The sequence below is a fragment of the Catharus ustulatus genome, chromosome 1 (genome assembly GCF_009819885.2).
Source record: "Catharus ustulatus isolate bCatUst1 chromosome 1, bCatUst1.pri.v2, whole genome shotgun sequence".
NCBI lineage: Eukaryota > Metazoa > Chordata > Aves > Passeriformes > Turdidae > Catharus > Catharus ustulatus.
In genome coordinates, this window is record NC_046221.1 from 73,296,149 (window position 1) to 73,311,292 (window position 15,144).

Here is a 15,144-nt window from a genome sequence, read left to right on the forward strand (position 1 = left end):
GGACTGCAAAGTGCCCGGGGACTCCAGAGCACCGGCCCTGACTTACAGCTTGGCCCCAGTCCCTAAGGCCTACGGAGGCTCCTTCTCTCCAAGTCCGGGCCACTCCCCATGAACGGGGAGGGCACCCAACACAGGCTGCCAGCTGAAGGGAGCACAAAGGCTCCCCGACCCGCAGCCTGCTTACAGGCTGGTGCACACCCAGGGAGCCACGGAGCTCGGCCTTCGTCCACAGCGACAGGAACCAGACTCCACCTCCGGGCAGTCGGGATCTCGGCCTAAAGCAGAAGCGCCCGAGGGGCCGGGAACCCAGCCCCGAGGACAGGGAGGGCACGGACCCGGCCCAGCACTCTTGGCCCCACTCCTCTGAAAGGCCGGGTACAGGAATTCCCGCCTGATTACAGGGGGCCCGTCCGACCGCCCGCCGAGGCCAGGGGACGCACACAACCCCACTTACTGGGCCACCCCCCGCAACCCGGCACCCTCAACAAGCACCACGGAGCACAGGCTCCTGCCTGCGTCACACTTAGGAACCGCCCGGAGCCCGGCCGCAGCGCGGCACGGCAACACAGCCGTCTGCAGGAACCCCACGAGCCTCCTCTATGAGGCTGCCAAGGAGGTGGCACCAGCACTTCTTCCACCTGCGCCCTGGCAAGTGCCTGGGAGCAGTCGTTCCTGTCACCTGGCTAAAGCAGCATCCCCAGCCCTGCTTGCAGGGACCTGGGGCTGCTCCTGGGGACAAAGGGACAAGGGGCTCCTCCTCAGGGAACGTCCTGACACGTGCCCCGATTACAGGGCCCGCACGCTGCCGGTTCACCAGCAGAAAGGGCACCCTAGGCCCAGACCCAGGCCCTGGCTACAGGCGGGTCACGCTGCTCACGTTGCCGCCAAGTGGCTTTTTGACGTCCTCAGAAAGCAGGGGCTAGGCTGGACACTTTCTCCAGCTCAAGCCTTTTGGGGACCTGCTTGTGGCTGCACAGAACTCCTCTTTCTCTCCTGGGAAGTCAAAACTACCCTGCTCTATGTCTAAAGGGGGGGCTATAGCACAATCGCACTTGCTCACTCACACAAACTAAGGGGAAGACAGGGGAGAGAGGGGAAGACAGTCCCAGAAGAGAGAGTCCGTGCAACCAACCTGCGCAAGGGAGCCATCCCTACAGCACAGTGGGAGATAAAAGCATCAGACCGGCACCACACTGCACTGTGTGGACGGCACAGGGGCCTCTACGCGCTGTGGCACTTCAGGGCTGGCACAGGGACGAAGGCTGTGAAGCTGCCAGACTACAGGGGGTCACACTGGCCAGGGACCAGCAGCAGGCAGAAAGCTGCCAGGGGCTAGGGAAAAGCCCTGCCCTGCTTTCAGGGCAGCCGGGCCGGGGGCAGCCAAAGGAGCACAACGGTGTGATATATGTTATAATTCGTGTTTATATAAAAGGATTGTATGAAATAAAATAAAATAAAAAGAACCTCTTAAACACCAAGCACCCGGGACCATAGACAACGACCGTAATTAGCATATCAACAGACCTAGCCTGGTGATCTCCATGATGGACGGGAAGATATCATCATCATCGTCGTCGTCATCATCATCATCATCAGACGGGAAGAGATCATCGATAAAATACCTGCCAAAATACGAATCATCTCCGATGGCTCCCATAAGCGAGAAGACAGCACTTCATTCCACATCAATATGGAGAAGACACAGCCTTCATCAGCATGATGAAGGATATTTTTCCAGGGCAGCACCAGAAAAGGATTTAATTTAAAGATGAGAATTTGCTGCAGAAACAAAGGAAACTCTCGCCTCAGGCCAGGAAAAACTGTATAAAGTTGGACTCTCCGAAATAGCAGGGTGTGAACACTGGGGGGGATCTGATGCGGTAGAGGTCAGATCAGCGTGTGTGTCCACCCAGTGCCGACCCCGGGCTCGGCGCTGTCGTGTTTTCGCTTGTGGCTTCCCAGGACCATATTTTCAGTCACAAAAATCAAAATTGCTGTTTTGCTATTTAATTTGACTTGATTTGGTTATTATTTATAACAACGGCAAAAGGCCAACCACCGCAAACACCCAGCCCTGCACACAGGGAGGTCGCCCAGTGCAAAGTCATCCACAAGACCTTGAAGGTGCCCTGGTTATGCCATGAAGGCCTTTTACCCAGAGGGCCTCTTGTGCTCCTTCTTCAGCTCCAAGCTCGCTCTTGCCTCGTCATTCCATTCTAGAGCTCGAAGCCGCTGCCTCTCCAGCTCGCTCTTGCCTCGCCGTTCCACTCCTGAGCCTGAAGTGTCAGCGCTTGCCTCCTCGTCCCATGACTTCCGCCGATGGATGACACACTCAGCCCTCAGAAGCTCCAGCTCCTCAAGGGAACCACCACCGTAATGCTCCACAGTGACATCCTCACGCCACCACCCTCAGAAGCCCCACAGCTGCCAAAAAGCCTCCAACTTCAGCTTAAATCACCACTTTGACGTCCGCCAAAGTCCCATGCCGTGATGGGAGCCGCGCCTGCTGGGCAAAATAAGCTGGGCATGCAAAGCAGCAGACAAGAGGCTGCAGCCCTGCTTAGAGGGGGTCAAGCCGCTGCCTGGACTGCAAAGTGCCCGGGGACTCCAGAGCACCGACCCTGACTTACAGCTTGGCCCCAGTCCCCAAGGCCTACGGAGGCTCCTTCTCTCCAAGTCCGAGCCACTCCCCACGAACGGGGAGGGCACCCAACACAGGCTGCCAGCTGAAGGGAGCACAAAGGCTCCCCGACCCGCAGCCTGCTTACAGGCTGGTGCACACCCAGGGAGCCACGGAGCTCGGCCTTCGTCCACAGCGACAGGAACCAGACTCCACCTCCGGGCAGTCGGGATCTCGGCCTAAAGGCGAAGCGCCCGAGGGGCCGGGAACACAGCCCCGAGGACAGGGAGGGCACGGACCCGGCCCAGCACTCTTGGCCCCACTCCTCTGAAAGGCCGGGTACAGGAATTCCCGCCTGATTACAGGGGGCCCGTCCGACCGCCCGCCGAGGCCAGGGGACGCACACAACCCCACTTACTGGGCCACCCCCCGCAACCCGGCACCCTCAACAAGCACCACGGAGCACAGGCTCCTGCCTGCGTCCCACTTAGGAACCGCCCGGAGCCCGGCCGCAGCGCGGTACGGCAACACAGCCGTCTGCAGGAACCCCACGAGCCTCCTCTATGAGGCTGCCAAGGAGGTGGCACCAGCACTTCTTCAACCTGCGCCCAGGCAAGTGCCTGGGAGCAGTCGTTCCTGTCACCTGGCTAAAGCAGCATCCTCAGCCCTGCTTGCACGAACCTGGGGCTGCTCCTGGGGACAAAGGGACAAGGGGCTTCTCCTGAGGCAACGTCCTGACACGTGCCCCGATTACAGGGCCCGCACGCTGCCGGTTCACCAGCAGAAAGGGCACCCTAGGCCCAGACCCAGGCCCTGGCTACAGGCGGGTCACGCTGCTCACGTTGCCGCCAAGTGGCTTTTTGACGTCCTCAGAAAGCAGGGGCTAGGCTGGACACTTTCTCCAGCTCAAGCCTTTTGGGGACCTGCTTGTGGCTGCACAGAACTCCTCTTTCTCTCCTGGGAAGTCAAAACTACCCTGCTCTATGTCTAAAGGGGGGGCTATAGCACAATCGCACTTGCTCACTCACACCAACTAAGGGGAAGACAGGGGAGAGAGGGGAAGACAGTCCCAGAAGAGAGAGTCCGTGCAGCCAACCTGTGGAAGGGAGCCATCCCTACTGCACAGTGGGAGATAAAAGCATCAGACCGGCACCACACTGCACTGCGTGGACGGCACAGGGGCCTCTACGCACTGAGGCACTTCAGGGCTGGCACAGGGACAAAGGCTGTGATGCTGCCAGACTACAGGGGGTCACACTGGCCAGGGACCAGCAGCAGGCAGAAAGCTGCCAGGGGCTAGGGAAAAGCCCTGCCCTGCTTTCAGGGCAGTCGGGCCGGGGGCAGCCAAAGGAGCACAACGGTGTGATATATGTTATAATTCGTGTTTATATAAAAGGATTGTATGAAATAAAATAAAATAAAAAGAACCTCTTAAACACCAAGCACCCGGGACCATAGACAACGACCGTAATTAGCATATCAACAGACCTAGCCTGGTGATCTCCATGATGGACGGGAAGATATCATCATCATCGTCGTTGTCATCATCATCATCATCAGACGGGAAGAGATCATCGATAAAATACCTGCCGAAATACGAATCATCTCCGATGGCTTCCATAAGCGAGAAGACAGCACTTCATTCCACATCAATATGGAGCAGACACAGCCTTCATCAGCATGATGAAGGACATTTTTCCAGGGCAGCACCAGAAAAGGATTTAATTTAAAGATGAGAATTTGCTGCAGAAACAAAGGAAACTCTCGCCTCAGGCCAGGAAAAACTGTATAAAGTTGGACTCTCCGAAATAGAAGGGTGTGAACACCGGGGGGGATCTGATGCGGTAGAGGTCAGATCAGCGTGTGTGTCCACCCAGTGCCGACCCCGGGCTCGGCGCTGTCGTGTTTTCGCTTGTGGCTTCCCAGGACCATATTTTCAGTCACAAAAATCAAAATTGCTGTTTTGCTATTTAATTCGACTTGATTTGGTTATTATTTATAACAACGGCAAAAGGCCAACCACCGCAAACACCCAGCCCTGCACACAGGGAGGTCGCCCAGTGCAAAGTCATCCACGAGACCTTGAAGGTGCCCTGGTTATGCCATGAAGGTCTTTTACCCAGAGGGCCTCTTGTGCTCCTTCTTCAGCTCCAAGCTCGCTCTTGCCTCGTCATTCCACTCTTGAGCTCGAAGCCGCTGCCTCTCCAGCTCGCTCTTGCCTCGCCGTTCCACTCCTGAGCCTGAAGTGTCAGCGCTTGCCTCCTCGTCCCACGACTTCCGCCGATGGATGACACACTCAGCCCTCAGAAGCTCCAGCTCCTCAAGGGAACCACCACCGTAATGCTCCACAGTGACATCCTCACGCCACCACCCTCAGAAGCCCCACAGCTGCCAAAAAGCCTCCAACTTCAGCTTAAATCACCACTTTGACGTCCGCCAAAGTCCCATGCCGTGATGGGAGCCGCGCCTGCTGGGCAAAATAAGCTGGGCATGCAAAGCAGCAGACAAGAGGCTGCAGCCCTGCTTACAGGGGGTCAAGCCGCTGCCTGGACTGCAAAGTGCCCGGGGACTCCAGAGCACCGGCCCTGACTTACAGCTTGGCCCCAGTCCCCAAGGCCTACGGAGGCTCCTTCTCTCCAAGTCCGGGCCACTCCCCATGAACGGGGAGGGCACCCAACACAGGCTGCCAGCTGAAGGGAGCACAAAGGCTCCCCGACCCGCAGCCTGCTTACAGGCTGGTGCACACCCAGGGAGCCACGGAGCTCGGCCTTCCTCCACAGCGACAGGAACCAGACTCCACCTCCGGGCAGTCGGGATCTCGGCCTAAAGGCGAAGCGCCCGAGGGGCCGGGAACCCAGCCCCGAGGACAGGGAGGGCACGGACCCGGCCCAGCACTCTTGGCCCCACTCTTCTGAAAGGCCGGGGACAGGAATTCCCGCCTGATTACAGGGGGCCCGTCCGACCGCCCGCCGAGGCCAGGGGACGCACACAACCCCACTTACTGGGCCACCCCCCGCAACCCGGCACCCTCAACAAGCACCACGGAGCACAGGCTCCTGCCTGCGTCCCACTTAGGAACCGCCCGGAGCCCGGCCGCAGCGCGGCACGGCAACACAGCCGTCTGCAGGAACCCCACGAGCCTCCTCTATGAGGCTGCCAAGGAGGTGGCACCAGCACTTCTTCCACCTGCGCCCTGGCAAGTGCCTGGGAGCAGTCGTTCCTGTCACCTGGCTAAAGCAGCATCCCCAGCCCTGCTTGCAGGGACCTGGGGCTGCTCCTGGGGACAAAGGGACAAGGGGCTCCTCCTGAGGCAACGTCCTGACACGTGCCCCGATTACAGGGCCCGCACGCTGCCGGTTCACCAGCAGAAAGGGCACCCTAGGCCCAGACCCAGGCCCTGGCTACAGGCGGGTCACGCTGCTCACGTTGCCGCCAAGTGGCTTTTTGACGTCCTCAGAAAGCAGGGGCTAGGCTGGACACTTTCTCCAGCTCAAGCCTTTTGGGGACCTGCTTGTGGCTGCACAGAACTCCTCTTTCTCTCCTGGGAAGTCAAAACTACCCTGCTCTATGTCTAAAGGGGGGGCTATAGCACAATCGCACTTGCTCACTCACACCAACTAAGGGGAAGACAGGGGAGAGAGGGGAAGACAGTCCCAGAAGAGAGAGTCCGTGCAACCAACCTGCGCAAGGGAGCCATCCCTACAGCACAGTGGGAGATAAAAGCATCAGACCGGCACCACACTGCACTGTGTGGACGGCACAGGGGCCTCTACGCGCTGTGGCACTTCAGGGCTGGCACAGGGACGAAGGCTGTGAAGCTGCCAGACTACAGGGGGTCACACTGGCCAGGGACCAGCAGCAGGCAGAAAGCTGCCAGGGGCTAGGGAAAAGCCCTGCCCTGCTTTCAGGGCAGCCGGGCCGGGGGCAGCCAAAGGAGCACAACGGTGTGATATATGTTATAATTCGTGTTTATATAAAAGGATTGTATGAAATAAAATAAAATAAAAAGAACCTCTTAAACACCAAGCACCCGGGACCATAGACAACGACCGTAATTAGCATATCAACAGACCTAGCCTGGTGATCTCCATGATGGACGGGAAGATATCATCATCATCGTCGTCGTCATCATCATCATCATCAGACGGGAAGAGATCATCGATAAAATACCTGCCAAAATACGAATCATCTCCGATGGCTCCCATAAGCGAGAAGACAGCACTTCATTCCACATCAATATGGAGCAGACACAGCCTTCATCAGCATGATGAAGGATATTTTTCCAGGGCAGCACCAGAAAAGGATTTAATTTAAAGATGAGAATTTGCTGCAGAAACAAAGGAAACTCTCGCCTCAGGCCAGGAAAAACTGTATAAAGTTGGACTCTCCGAAATAGCAGGGTGTGAACACTGGGGGGGATCTGATGCGGTAGAGGTCAGATCAGCGTGTGTGTCCACCCAGTGCCGACCCCGGGCTCGGCGCTGTCGTGTTTTCGCTTGTGGCTTCCCAGGACCATATTTTCAGTCACAAAAATCAAAATTGCTGTTTTGCTATTTAATTTGACTTGATTTGGTTATTATTTATAACAACGGCAAAAGGCCAACCACCGCAAACACCCAGCCCTGCACACAGGGAGGTCGCCCAGTGCAAAGTCATCCACAAGACCTTGAAGGTGCCCTGGTTATGCCATGAAGGCCTTTTACCCAGAGGGCCTCTTGTGCTCCTTCTTCAGCTCCAAGCTCGCTCTTGCCTCGTCATTCCATTCTAGAGCTCGAAGCCGCTGCCTCTCCAGCTCGCTCTTGCCTCGCCGTTCCACTCCTGAGCCTGAAGTGTCAGCGCTTGCCTCCTCGTCCCATGACTTCCGCCGATGGATGACACACTCAGCCCTCAGAAGCTCCAGCTCCTCAAGGGAACCACCACCGTAATGCTCCACAGTGACATCCTCACGCCACCACCCTCAGAAGCCCCACAGCTGCCAAAAAGCCTCCAACTTCAGCTTAAATCACCACTTTGACGTCCGCCAAAGTCCCATGCCGTGATGGGAGCCGCGCCTGCTGGGCAAAATAAGCTGGGCATGCAAAGCAGCAGACAAGAGGCTGCAGCCCTGCTTAGAGGGGGTCAAGCCGCTGCATGGACTGCAAAGTGCCCGGGGACTCCAGAGCACCGACCCTGACTTACAGCTTGGCCCCAGTCCCCAAGGCCTACGGAGGCTCCTTCTCTCCAAGTCCGGGCCACTCCCCACGAACGGGGAGGGCACCCAACACAGGCTGCCAGCTGAAGGGAGCACAAAGGCTCCCCGACCCGCAGCCTGCTTACAGGCTGGTGCACACCCAGGGAGCCACGGAGCTCGGCCTTCGTCCACAGCGACAGGAACCAGACTCCACCTCCGGGCAGTCGGGATCTCGGCCTAAAGCAGAAGCGCCCGAGGGGCCGGGAACCCAGCCCCGAGGACAGGGAGGGCACGGACCCGGCCCAGCACTCTTGGCCCCACTCCTCTGAAAGGCCGGGTACAGGAATTCCCGCCTGATTACAGGGGGCCCGTCCGACCGCCCGCCGAGGCCAGGGGACGCACACAACCCCACTTACTGGGCCACCCCCCGCAACCCGGCACCCTCAACAAGCACCACGGAGCACAGGCTCCTGCCTGCGTCCCACTTAGGAACCGCCCGGAGCCCGGCCGCAGCGCGGTACGGCAACACAGCCGTCTGCAGGAACCCCACGAGCCTCCTCTATGAGGCTGCCAAGGAGGTGGCACCAGCACTTCTTCAACCTGCGCCCTGGCAAGTGCCTGGGAGCAGTCGTTCCTGTCACCTGGCTAAAGCAGCATCCTCAGCCCTGCTTGCACGAACCTGGGGCTGCTCCTGGGGACAAAGGGACAAGGGGCTTCTCCTGAGGCAACGTCCTGACACGTGCCCCGATTACAGGGCCCGCACGCTGCCGGTTCACCAGCAGAAAGGGCACCCTAGGCCCAGACCCAGGCCCTGGCTACAGGCGGGTCACGCTGCTCACGTTGCCGCCAAGTGGCTTTTTGACGTCCTCAGAAAGCAGGGGCTAGGCTGGACACTTTCTCCAGCTCAAGCCTTTTGGGGACCTGCTTGTGGCTGCACAGAACTCCTCTTTCTCTCCTGGGAAGTCAAAACTACCCTGCTCTATGTCTAAAGGGGGGGCTATAGCACAATCGCACTTGCTCACTCACACCAACTAAGGGGAAGACAGGGGAGAGAGGGGAAGACAGTCCCAGAAGAGAGAGTCCGTGCAGCCAACCTGTGGAAGGGAGCCATCCCTACTGCACAGTGGGAGATAAAAGCATCAGACCGGCACCACACTGCACTGCGTGGACGGCACAGGGGCCTCTACGCGCTGTGGCACTTCAGGGCTGGCACAGGGACAAAGGCTGTGATGCTGCCAGACTACAGGGGGTCACACTGGCCAGGGACCAGCAGCAGGCAGAAAGCTGCCAGGGGCTAGGGAAAAGCCCTGCCCTGCTTTCAGGGCAGTCGGGCCGGGGGCAGCCAAAGGAGCACAACGGTGTGATATATGTTATAATTCGTGTTTATATAAAAGGATTGTATGAAATAAAATAAAATAAAAAGAACCTCTTAAACACCAAGCACCCGGGACCATAGACAACGACCGTAATTAGCATATCAACAGACCTAGCCTGGTGATCTCCATGATGGACAGGAAGATATCATCATCATCGTCGTTGTCATCGTCATCATCATCAGACGGGAAGAGATCATCGATAAAATACCTGCCGAAATACGAATCATCTCCGATGGCTTCCATAAGCGAGAAGACAGCACTTCATTCCACATCAATATGGAGCAGACACAGCCTTCATCAGCATGATGAAGGACATTTTTCCAGGGCAGCACCAGAAAAGGATTTAATTTAAAGATGAGAATTTGCTGCAGAAACAAAGGAAACTCTCGCCTCAGGCCAGGAAAAACTGTATAAAGTTGGACTCTCCGAAATAGAAGGGTGTGAACACCGGGGGGGATCTGATGCGGTAGAGGTCAGATCAGCGTGTGTGTCCACCCAGTGCCGACCCCGGGCTCGGCGCTGTCGTGTTTTCGCTTGTGGCTTCCCAGGACCATATTTTCAGTCACAAAAATCAAAATTGCTGTTTTGCTATTTAATTCGACTTGATTTGGTTATTATTTATAACAACGGCAAAAGGCCAACCACCGCAAACACCCAGCCCTGCACACAGGGAGGTCGCCCAGTGCAAAGTCATCCACGAGACCTTGAAGGTGCCCTGGTTATGCCATGAAGGTCTTTTACCCAGAGGGCCTCTTGTGCTCCTTCTTCAGCTCCAAGCTCGCTCTTGCCTCGTCATTCCACTCTTGAGCTCGAAGCCGCTGCCTCTCCAGCTCGCTCTTGCCTCGCCGTTCCACTCCTGAGCCTGAAGTGTCAGCGCTTGCCTCCTCGTCCCACGACTTCCGCCGATGGATGACACACTCAGCCCTCAGAAGCTCCAGCTCCTCAAGGGAACCACCACCGTAATGCTCCACAGTGACATCCTCACACCACCACCCTCAGAAGCCCCACAGCTGCCGAAAAGCCTCCAACTTCAGCTTAAATCACCACTTTGACGTCCGCCAAAGTCCCATGCCGTGATGGGAGCCACGCCTGCTGGGCAAAATAAGCTGGGCATGCAAAGCAGCGGACAAGAGGCTGCAGCCCTGCTTACAGGGGGTCAAGCCGCTGCCTGGACTGCAAAGTGCCCGGGGAGTCCAGAGCACCGGCCCTGACTTACAGCTTGGCCCCAGTCCCCAAGGCCTACGGAGGCTCCATCTCTCCAAGTCCAGGCCACTCCCCATGAACGGGGAGGGCACCCAACACAGGCTGCCAGCTGAAGGGAGCACAAGGGCTCACAGACCCGCAACCTGCTTAGAGGCTGGTCCACACCCAGGGAGCCACGGAGCTCGGCCTTCCCCCACAGCGACAGGAACCAGACTCAACCTCCGGGCAGTCGGGATCTCGGCCTAAAGCAGAAGCGCCCGAGGGGCCGGGAGCCCAGCCCTGAGGACAGGGAGGGCACAGGCCCGGCCCAGCACTCCTGGCCCCACTCCTCTGAAAGGCCGGGGACAGGAATTCCCGCCTGATTACAGGGGGCCCCTCCAACCGCCCGCCAAGGCCAGGGGACGCACACAACCCCACTTACTGGGCCGCCCCCCGCAACCCGGCACCCTCAACAAGCACCATGGAGCACAGGCTCCTGCCTGCGTCCCACTTAGGAACCGCCCGGAGCCCGGCCGCAGCGCGGCACGGCAACACAGCCGTCTGCAGGAACCCCACGAGCCTCCTCTATGAGGCTGCCAAGGAGGTGGCACCAACACTTCTTCAACCTGCGCCCTGGCAGGTGCCTGGGAGCAGTCGTTCCTGTCACCTGGCTAAAGCAGCATCCCCAGCCCTGCTTGCAGGGACCTGGGGCTGCTCCTGGGGACAAAGGGACAAGGGGTTCCTCCTGAGGCAACGTCCTGACACGTGCCCCGATTACAGGACCCGCACGCTGCCGGTTCACCAGCAGAAAGGGCACCCTAGGCCCAGACCCAGGCCCCGGCTACAGGCGGGTCACGCTGCTCACGTTGCCGCCAAGTGGCTTTTTGACGTCCTCAGAAAGCAGGGGCTAGGCTGGACACTTTCTCCAGCTCAAGCCTTTTGGGGACCTGCTTGTGGCTGCACAGAACTCCTCTTTCTCTCCTGGGAAGTCGAAACTACGCTGTTCTATGTCTAAAGGTGGGGCTATAGCACAATCGCACTTGCTTACTCACACCAACTAAGGGGAAGACAGGGGAGAGAGGGGAAGACAGTCCCAGAAGAGAGAGTCCGTGCAGCCAACCTGTGGAAGGGAGTCATCCCTACTGCACAGTGGGAGATAAAAGCATCAGACCGTCAGCACACTGCACTGCGTGGACGGCACAGGGGCCTCTACACACTGAGGCACTTCAGGGCTGGCAAACGGATTAAGACTGTGATGCTGCCCGGCTAAAGGGCAGGGACCAGCAGCAGGCAGAAAGCTGCCGGCGGTTGGGAAAAAGCCCTGCCCTGCTTTCAGGGCAGCCGGGCCGGCGGCAGGCAAAGGAGCACAACGGCAAAAGGCCAACCATCGCAAACACCCAGCCCTGCACACAGCGATGTCGCCCAGTGCAAAGTCAGTCGCGACACCTTGAAGGTGCCCTGGTTATGCCGTGAAGGCCTTTTACCCATAGGGCCTCTTGTGCTCCTTCTTCAGCTCCAAGCTCGCTCTTGCCTCGACATTTCACTCTTAAGCTCGAAGCCGCTACCTCTCCAGTTCGCTCTTGCCTCGTCGTTCCAGTCCTGGGTCCGAAGCATCAGCGCTTGCCTCGTCGTCCCATGGCTTCTGGCAATGGATGACAACACACTCAGGTCTCAGTAGCTCCAGCTTCTGTGCCTGAAGGGAACTGCGACCCAAGAGCCCAACATGTTGAACCTGAAATCATCCAGTTCGAAATATTAGCTGTAGTTCTTGTAACGTATTCCTTTTTGGAATTGTGTGTCTAATGATCGCTCTCTCTATGTGTAGGCAACCCTCAATTCAATGTCAGTGACTGGCAAAAGAGATGTGCCTCCATTTTTTTAGGGTTATGTTACATTAGCTTTTATTTAATATTTTTTTTTACTAGTTTGAGTTTAATCACTCTTCGTATTAAATGGTTCAGTATAATAGAATTCTTTTCATAATGGCTATATTGTGTCATAAATTATTCTGATTAATATACTTTTGTGTAGTTGTTACTTGAGTGAAACCAGAAAGTTTTTGCAAATATCTGCAGTTTGCAGTTTTTTATCTTGAAAAAGAAAATTTTATAAAGATTCAGTCGGCCTTTTAAAATCTTTTAGGCCTAAACCCTTGGCAGCTTCTGGAGCTATGCTTTGATTGCACCACACTCAGGTGCTTCTCTGAGTAGTTTAGAAAGCAAGAGGGTCGTCTTCGTACCTCATGAACAACATTACCCTTCTAAAGTATCCTAGGTTTTCAGCTAAAAACATCACCTCTTTCCCTTCTAAGTTATCCCAAGTTCTCTGTCAAAGATGCTTCCTTTGACTGCTGTGTTTCAACTGATTCTCCTTCAAATGTGCTCATTTTTCCTCTCCAAATTACAAATTCACCTGTCAAAAGAGCACTAATTTGTTTTATTTTTTACCTCAGATTTTCTAGCAAGAAAGTGAGGCCCCCAAAAGACCGCCTGATTTTGCCTCTAAAACGTCCTCTAACTGTGTCCTGTACATAACCTAAAATTTTATCTCAAAAATATTTGTTCTTTGCCCCACACACTTTCACAGATTTTCCCTACAAAGTATTTCCTACAGATTAACACAGATTTTGCTCCTAAAATGTTAAAAACTACTCGATTACTTTAGATTTTACTTTCATTCATTCTCGTTCAGATTAACTGAGATTTCAATATTCCTTATGGCCCTTAAAAATTACTTCAGGGTTTATCACAAAATTTTCTCTGCCCAGTCTCCCCAAATTACCTCAGACTCTTCCCTAAAAACAACTGTTTCCCCTAGAGATCCCTTCCAATTTTCCCACCAAAAAAGTCCGCTCAATGTCGCCCTCAGAACTGAAACAACTGTGCAGTTGTCTGTCTCCACCCTGGGATGAGACACGGAGGAGAACACTTGAGCACCCTGCCGCGAACCATGAGCTGTGAGCACCCCACTGCGAACCGCCAGCTGCGCCAGCTGGTGCTGGGGGTGGGTGGGAGTGCCGGGGCCTGCAGCACGGGAAGGGAGCCTGGGACTGTGTTTAAAGGCTGTGTCGATCCGTGAAAAATGTTTGCAAATTGAGCACCAGCCAGTAAACCCTGCGATCGCGGGATTCCATTACTAATTGGTTGCTTTGTTGTGCACAGATCCTCGCTGCAAAAAAACAAGTGTGCCTTCTACATGGACAAAATTTGGAAAGTTACTGTTAACTGACACTGTGCTGCATCTTTCCCAAGGAAAAAGTTGAATCGCTTGCATTGTTTAGACTACGGGATTGTTTGGGCATGGAGATTTAGACAATTCCCGCATTTCTGACTGCGATAAAGCAATCAGAGAAAAGCTTCTTGCCTATCCCTGGATGAAGGTGTTACTGAGGGTGGGTGTTAACGGGGAGAGTGACTTCAACATGGCTCCACAGAGGAGACCAGCTTACGAGGCGAATTTTAATTTTAAAGCAACCAACTATGCAAAAGAACACGGAAATACATCTGCAGCTAGAGAATTCAACATTAATGAGTCCGTGGTGCGCAAGTGGAGGCAGCAAGAAGATGACCTACATCTTGCAAAGAAGACAAAGTTTCCGTGGAAATAAACCAAGGTGGTCGCAACTAGATGAGAGACTGGACCGATGGATTTCCGAACAAAGAGCAGCTGACAGAAGCTTCTCAATTGTCGCCGTTCGGATACAAGCCAAAGCGATTGCAAATGAAATGGGTATAAATGATTTTAAAGCAAGACCGTCTTGGTGCTTTCATTTCATGAAACGACAGCAGCTTTCTATCCGTACCAGAACGACGGTTTCTCAGCAGCTGCCAGCGGATTACAAGGAAAAGTTAGCCAGCTTCTGGAGTTACTGCAAAAGCAAGATTGCTGAAAAAAATCCACAAGCCAAACACATCATCAATATGGATGAAGTCCCCCTCACCTTCAATACACCGCTGATCTGAAGTGTCTAGAGAACCGGAACATCCACGGTACCAGTTTGCACCACAGGGAACGAAAAGATATTTACTGTAGTTCTCTGTGTTTCGTCAAATGGGCAGAAATTACCCCCAATGGTAATTTTTAAAAGAAAAACATTGCCTAAAAACAAATTTCCAGATGGAATATTTGTTGCAGTGAATCCAAAAAGCTGGATGAATGAATAGGTGATGAGAACTTGGCTAACGGAAGTTTATGCTCGTAGACCGGATGGATTCTTTTATCCGTTGCTGGGACTGCTGATTTTCGCTTCCATGCGTGCCCACAAAGCCAAAAGTGTGAAAGCCATGGTGAAAAATATGAACTCGGAGCTTGCTGTAGCACCGGTGGTTTGACCAAAGAAGTGCAACCACTGGACATAAGCGTTATTCGTTCCTTCAAGGTGAAACTGCCATTTCTGTGGGAAAACTGGATGGTGGAAGGAGAACACTCCTTCACAACGACCGGAAGGCAACGCTGGGCAAGATATGCTACTGTGTGCCTGTGGATACTGCATGCCTGGCGTAAAGTAACCGCCACAATTATCATCCAGGGCTTCGCGAGGGCCGACATCATTCCTGGACTGACCAGCGAGGGCATTGAGAGTGCCAAAGCTGATGACTCTGAGGATGAAGATACGGGTGATACGGGTTTGGGTTTACTGGATGCCGCCATCGCCCAATTGATGATTTCCAATACAGAAGAGTTCAAAGGTTTCATGGAAGATTAATAGAGCCAACTGAAAAATAAAGCTGTTTAAAAATAAAGCTGTTTAAAAGTTTCATAGGAGTGAGTGATTTTTCTCTGTATTTTTTAGTGCT

The 15,144-nt window shown here is 54.9% G+C and overlaps 1 protein-coding gene across 1 annotated transcript in view; it reads right to left on the reverse strand.

The window, feature by feature from the left end:
* Nucleotides 1-15,144, reverse strand: part of LOC116992155 (leukocyte elastase inhibitor-like) — a 90,344-nt gene that overhangs the window by 55,204 nt on the left and 19,996 nt on the right. The gene's annotated exons all lie outside the window — the stretch shown is intronic.